The sequence below is a fragment of the Arachis ipaensis genome, chromosome B03 (genome assembly GCF_000816755.2).
Source record: "Arachis ipaensis cultivar K30076 chromosome B03, Araip1.1, whole genome shotgun sequence".
In the NCBI taxonomy this organism is placed as follows: Eukaryota; Viridiplantae; Streptophyta; class Magnoliopsida; order Fabales; family Fabaceae; genus Arachis; species Arachis ipaensis.
Window position 1 is genome coordinate 47,461,120 of NC_029787.2, and position 7,178 is coordinate 47,468,297.

Below are 7,178 nucleotides of genomic sequence, written 5' to 3' on the forward strand. Positions count from 1 at the left end.
CTTCGTGGTATAAGCTAGATTGATGGCGGCATTCATGAGAGTCCGGAATGTCTAAACCTTGTCCGTGGTATTCCGAGTAGGACTCTGGGATTGAATTACTGTGACGAACTTCAAACTCGCAAGTGCTGGGCGTAGTGACAGACGCAAAAGGATAGTAAATTCTATTCCAGTATGATCGAGAACCTCAAAGATGCAGTGACAGCGCATCAGACTATTTTCACAGAGAGGAATAGGATGCAACCATCGACAAGGGTAATGCCTCCAGACGACTAGCCGTGCTGTGACAGAGCATTTGGACCATTTTCCCGAGAGGATTGAAAGTAGCCATTGGCACCGGTGACATCCTTACAAAAAGTCAGCCATAAAAAGGAGTAAGACTGATTGGATGAAGACAGTAGGAAAGTAGAGGTTCAGAGGAACGAAAGCATCTCTATGCGCTTATCTGAAATTCTCACCTATGATTTACATAAGTATTTCTATCCTTATTATATTATCCTATTTTCGAAAACTCCATAATTATTTTATATCCGCCTGACTGAGATTTACAAGGTGACCATAGCTTGCTTCATACCAACAATCTCTGTGGGATCGACCCTTACTCACATAAGGTTTATTACTTGGACAACCCAGTGCACTTGCTGGTTAGTTGTATCGAAGTTGTGACAAATTATGAATTGAGATTAGAGCACCAAGCCTTTGGAGCCATTACCAGAGATCACAATTTCGTGCACCAAGTTTTTGGCGCCGTTGCCGGGGATTGTTCGAGTTTGGACAACTGACGGTTCATCTTGTTGCTCAGATTGGGTAACTTTCTTTTCGTTTTCTTTTCAAAAAGTTTTCAAAAATTGTTCAAAAAAATCTTTCAAAAATTTCTCCTTTGTTTTTGAAAAAAATTAAAAAAAAAACTTTTTAAAATAAAAATGTTTTCAAAAATATATTTTTCTTCAGAATTTTTAAGAATGAATTCTAGAGTTTCATGAAACATGTTGAAGCATGCTGGCTATAAAACCATGTCTAAATTCTTTTGGACAGAGGTTTTGGCTTAAAATTGAATGAATTACACTCATATTTTTACTAAAGCTTGGCTGGCTATTAAGCCATACCTGACCCTTTGATTGGAGCTTTAGACTAAAGAGCATAAGATTCCTGGAATTCATATTAAAAATTTTGGAATCCTTATTTTTCTTTTTCAAAATGATTTTCGAAAAAAATTAAAAGAAAATACAAAAATTTTTATAAAATCATAAAAATAAAAAATAATTTTGTGTTTCTTGTTTTGAGTCTTGAGTCATGTTATAAGTTTGGTGTCAATTGCATACTCATCTTGCATTTTTCGAAAAATTTTCATGCATTCATAGTGTTCTTCATGATCTTCAAGTTGTTCTTGGTAAGTCTTCTTGTTTGATCTTTACATTTGCATGTTTTGTGTCTTTTCTTGTTTTTCATATACATTCTTGAATTCTTAGTGTCTAAGCATTAAAGAATTCTAAGTTTGGTATCTTGCATGTTTTCCTTGCATATAAAATTTTCAAAAATATATTCTTGATGTTCATCATGTTCTTCATAGTGTTCTTGGTGTTCATCTTGACATTCATAGCATTCTTGCATGCTTTTATTGTTTTGATCTAAAAATTTCATGCATTGCATCATTTTAGTGTTTTTCTCTCATCATAAAAAAAATTCAAAAATAAAAAAAATATCTTTCCCTTTTTCTCTCTTAAAATTTAGAAAATTAGATTTGACTTTTTCAAAAATTTTTAAAAATCTAGTTGTTTTTATGAGTCAAATCAAATTTTCAATTTAAAAATCAAATTCTTTTTCAAAAATCAAATCTTTTTCATTTTTCTTAGTTATTTTCGAAAATTCTAAAAATATTTTTCAAAAATCTTTTTCTTATTTTATATCAAATTTTTGAAAATAACAATAACAATTAATGTTTTGATTCAAAAATTTCAAGTTTGTTACTTGCTTGTTAAGAAAGATTCAAACTTTGAGTTCTAGAATCATATCTTGTGATTTCTTGTGAATCAAGTCATTAATTGTGATTTTAAAAATCAAATCTTTTTCAAAACTAATTTCAATCATATCTTTTCAAAAAAAAATATCTTCTTATCTTTTTTAAAAAAAATTGATTTTAAAATATCTTTTCTAACTTCCTAACTTCTTATCTTTTCAAAATTTGTTTCAACTAACTTTTTGTTTGTTTCTTATCTTTTTCAAAACTACCTAACTAACTAACTCTCTCTCTCTCTCTCTCTAATTTTCGAAAATATCTTCCCTCTTTTTCAAAAATTCTTTTTAATTAACTAATTATTTTCATTTTATTTTATTTTCGAAAATTACTAACCTTTTTCAAAAACTATTTTCAAAAATCACTAACTCTTTTTCAAAAATTATTTTCGAAATTTTCCCTCTCTCATCTTATTCTATTTATTTATTCATCCACTAACATCTCTTCCTCACCAAAAATCCGAACTCCCTCTCTCTTTCTGAGTTCAGATTTTCTTCTTCTTTTCTTCCACTCACATAGGGACCTCTATACTGTGGTATAAAGGATCCCTATTATTATTATTATTATTATTATTTTCTGTGCCCTCTTCTTTGTCATATGAGCAGGAGCAAGGACAAGAATATTCTTGTGGAAGCAGATCCAGAACCTGAAAGGACTCTGAAGAGGAAACTAAGAGAAGCTAAATTACAACAATCCAGAGATAACCTTTCAGAAATTTTCGAACAGGAAGAAAAGATGGCAGCCGAAAATAATAATAATGCAAGGCGAATGCTCGGTGACTTTACTGCACCTAATTCCAATTTTGACCAAAAAGTGTCCTTCTGACATGCTTTCAGAATGGACCATCCTGGATATATTCTATGATGGTTTATCTGAGCTATCAAACATGTCATTGGATACTTCTGCAGGTGGATCTATTCACCTAAAGAAAACGCCTGCAGAAGCTCAAGAACTCATTGACGTGGTTGCTAATAACCAGTTCATGTACACTTCTGAGAGGAATCCTGTAAGTAATGGGACGCCTATGAAGAAGGGAGTTCTTGAAATTGATACTCTGAATGCCATACTGGCTCAGAATAAAATATTGACTCAGCAAGTCAATATGATTTCTCAGAGTCTGGCTGGAATACAAGCTGCATCCAATAGTACTCAAGAGGCTTCTTATGAAGAAGAAGCTTATGATCCTGAGAACCCTGCAATAGCAGAGGTAAATTACATGGGTGAACCATATGGAAACACCTATAATCCCTCCTGGAGAAATCATCCAAATCTCTCATGGAAGGATCAAAAGCCTCAACAAGGCTTTAATAATGGTGGAAGAAATAGGTTCAACAATAATAAACCTTTTCCATCATCCACTCAGCAACAGACAGAGAACTCTGAACAAAATACTTCTAATTTAGCAAACTTAGTCTCTGATCTGTCCAAGGCCACTGCAAGTTTTATGAATGAAACAAGGTCTTCCATTAGAAATTTGGAAGCACAAGTGGGCCAGCTGAGTAAAAGGATCACTGAAATCCCTCCTAGTACTCTCCCAAGCAATACAGAAGAAAATCCAAAAGGAGAGTGCAAGGCCATTGAATTAATCACCATGGCCGAACCTGTAAGGGAAGGAGAGGACGTGAATCCCAAGGAGGAAGACCTCCTGGGATGTCCAGTGATCAATAAGGAGCTTTCTTCTGAGGAACCAAAGGACTCTGAGGCTCAATTAGAGACCATAGAGATTCCATTGAACCTCCTTATGCCATTCCTGAGCTCTGATGAGTATTCCTCTTCTGAAGAGAATGAGGATGTCACTGAAGAGCAAGCTGCCAAGTTCCTTGGTGCAATCATGAAGCTGAATGCCAAATTATTTGGCATTGAGACTTGGGAAGATGAACCTCCCTTGCTCACCAATGAACTAAGTGATCTGGATCAACTGACATTGCCTCAGAAGAAACAGGATCCTAGAAAGTTCTTAATACCTTGTACCATAGGCACCATGATCTTTAAGGCTCTGTGTGACCTTGGTTCAGGGATAAACCTCATGCCTCTCTCTGTAATAGAGAAATTGGGAATCCATAGGGTGCAAGCTGCTAAAATCTCATTAGAGATGGTAGACAACTCAAGAAAACAGGCTTATGGAGAAGTAGAGGATGTGTTAGTAAAGGTGAAAGGCCTTTACATCCCTGCTAATTTCATAGTCCTAGATACTGGGAAGAATGAGGATGAATTCATCATCCTTGGAAGACCCTTCCTAGCCACAGCAAGAGCTGTGATTGATGTTGACAGAGGTGAATTAGTCCTTCAATTGAATGGGGACTCCCTTGTGTTTGCAACTCAAGGTCATCCTTCTGTAAACATGGAGAGGAAGCATAAAAAGCTTCTCTCAAAACAGAGTCAACCAGAGCCCCCACAGTCGAACTCTAAGTTTGGTGTTGGGAGGCCACAACCAAACTCTAAGTTTGGTGTTGAACTCCCATTGGGCGCTGAACGCCAGAATTGCACCCTGGAGAAGAGCTGGCGCTGAACGCCCAAAACAAGCATGGTTCTGGCGTTCAACGCCAGAAATGGGCAACAAATGGGCGCTCAACGCCCAAAACAAGCACCAATCTGGCGCTGAACGCCCAGAGTTGTGTGCAAAGGCATTTTACATGCCTAATTTGGTGCAAGGGTGTAAATCCTTGAACACCTCAGGATCTGTAGACCCCACAGGATCACCTCAGGATCTGTGGACCCCACAGGATCCCCACCTACCTCCACTCACTTTTTCTCACCCCTCTTTCACACAATCCCATAAACACTCTTCCCCAAAACCCTTCACCAATCACCTCAATCTCTCTTCCGTATCACCACTTCACCACTCACATCCATCCACTCTTCCCCATAAACCTACCTCATAAACTCCACCTACCTTCAAAATTCAAAATCAATTTCCCACCCATCCCACCCTAAATGGCCGAACCTAACACCCTCTCCCCCCACTATATAAAGCCCTCCATTCTTCTTCATTTTCACACACCACAACCCTATCTTCTCTTCTTGGCCGAAACACAACCCCTTCTCCCTCTCCTCCATTTCTTCTTCTTCTTCATCTATTCTTTCTTCTCTTGCTCGAGGGCGAGCAAAATTCTAAGTTTGGTGTGCTAAAAGCATAAGCTTTTTGTTTTTCCATTACCATTGATGGCACCAAAGACCGGAGAATCCTCTAGAAAAGGAAAAGGGAAGACAAAATCTTCCACCTCCGAGTCATGGGAGATGGAAAGATTCATCTCCAAAGCTCATCAAGACCACTTCTATGATGTTGTGGCCAAAAAGAAGGTGATCCCTGAGGTCCCTTTCAAACTCAAGAGAAATGACTATTCGGAGATCCGACATGAAATCCAAAGAAGAGGTTGGGAAGTTCTAACAAACCCCATCCAACAAGTCGGCATCCTAATGGTTCAAGAGTTCTATGCCAATGCATGGATCACTAGGAACCATGATCAAAGTAAGAACCCGAATCCAAAGAATTATGTTACAATGGTTCGGGGAAAATACTTAGATTTTAGCCCGGAGAATGTGAGGTTGGCGTTTAACTTGCCTATGATGCAAGGAGATGAACGCCCCTACACTAGAAGGGTCAACTTTAATCAAAGGTTGGACCAAGTCCTCATGGACATATGTGTGGAAGGAGCTCAATGGAAGATTGACTCCAAAGGCAAGCCGGTTCAACTGAGAAGACTGGACCTCAAGCCTGTGGCTAGAGGATAGTTGGAGTTCATCCAACGCTCCATCATCCCCACTAGCAACCGATCTGAAGTTACTGTGGATCGGGCCATCATGATCCATAGCATCATGATTGGAGAGGAAGTAGAAGTTCATGAAGTCATCTCCCTTGAACTATACAAAATAGCCGAAAAGCCCTCCCCTGGGGCAAGGCTAGCTTTTCCTCATCTTATTTGCCATCTATGTTACTCAGCTGGAGCTTTCATAGAATGAGACATTCACATTGAGGAAGAGAAGCCCATCACTAAGAAAAAGATAGAGCAAGCAAGAGAGCCCATTCATGGAGCTCAAGAGGCGCATGAATCTCATCACCATGAGATCCCGGAGATGCCTCAAATGCATTTTCCTCCACAAAACTATTGGGATCAAATCAATACCTCCCTAGGAGAATTAAGTTCCAACATGGGACAATTAAGGGTGGAACATCAAGAGCACTCCATCATCCTTCATGAAATCAGAGAAGATCAAAAAACAATGAGGGAGGAGCAACAAAGACAAGGAAGAGACATAGAAGAGCTCAAGGACATCATTGGTTCCTCAAGAAGGAAACGCCACCATCACTAAGGTGGACTCATTCCTTGTTCTTACATTCTCTGTTTTCGTTTTCTCTATGTTAAAGTGCTTATCTATGTTTGTGTCTTCAGTACATGATCATTAGTAGTTAGTAACTTTGTCTTAAAGTTATGAATGTCCTATGAATCCATCACCTCTCTTAAATGAAAAATGTTTTAATTCAAAAGAACAAGAAGTACATGAGTTTTGAATTTATCCTTGAACTTAGTTTAATTATATTGATGTGGTGACAATAATTCTTGTTTTCTGAATGAATGCTTAAACAGTGCATATATGTTTTGAAGTTGTTGTTTAAGAATGTTAAATATGTTGGCTCTTGAAAGAATGATGACAAGGAGACATGTTATTTGATAATCTGAAAAATCATAAAAATGATTCTTGAAGCAAGAAAAAGTAGAAAAGAACAAAGCTTGCAGAAAAAAAAGGAGCGAAAAAAAAATAGAAAAAAGAAATAAAAAACAAGCAGAAAAAGCCAAAGCTCTTAAAACCAAGAGGCAAGAGCAAAAAGCCAATAACCCTTAAAACCAAAAGGCAAGGGTAAATAAAAAGGATCCCAAGGCTTTGAGCATCAGTGGATAGGAGGGCCTAAAGGAATAAAATCCTGGTCTAAGCGGCTAAACCAAGCTGTCCCTAACCATGTGCTTGTGGCGTGAAGGTGTCAAGTGAAAACTTGAGACTGAGCGGCTAAAGTCAAGGTCCAAAGCAAAAGAAGAGTGTGCTTAAGAACCCTGGACACCTCTAATTGGGGACTTTAGCAAAGCTGAGTCACAATCTGAAAAGGTTCACCCAATTATGTGTCTGTGGCATTTATGTATCCGGTGGTAATACTGGAAAACAAAGTGCTTAG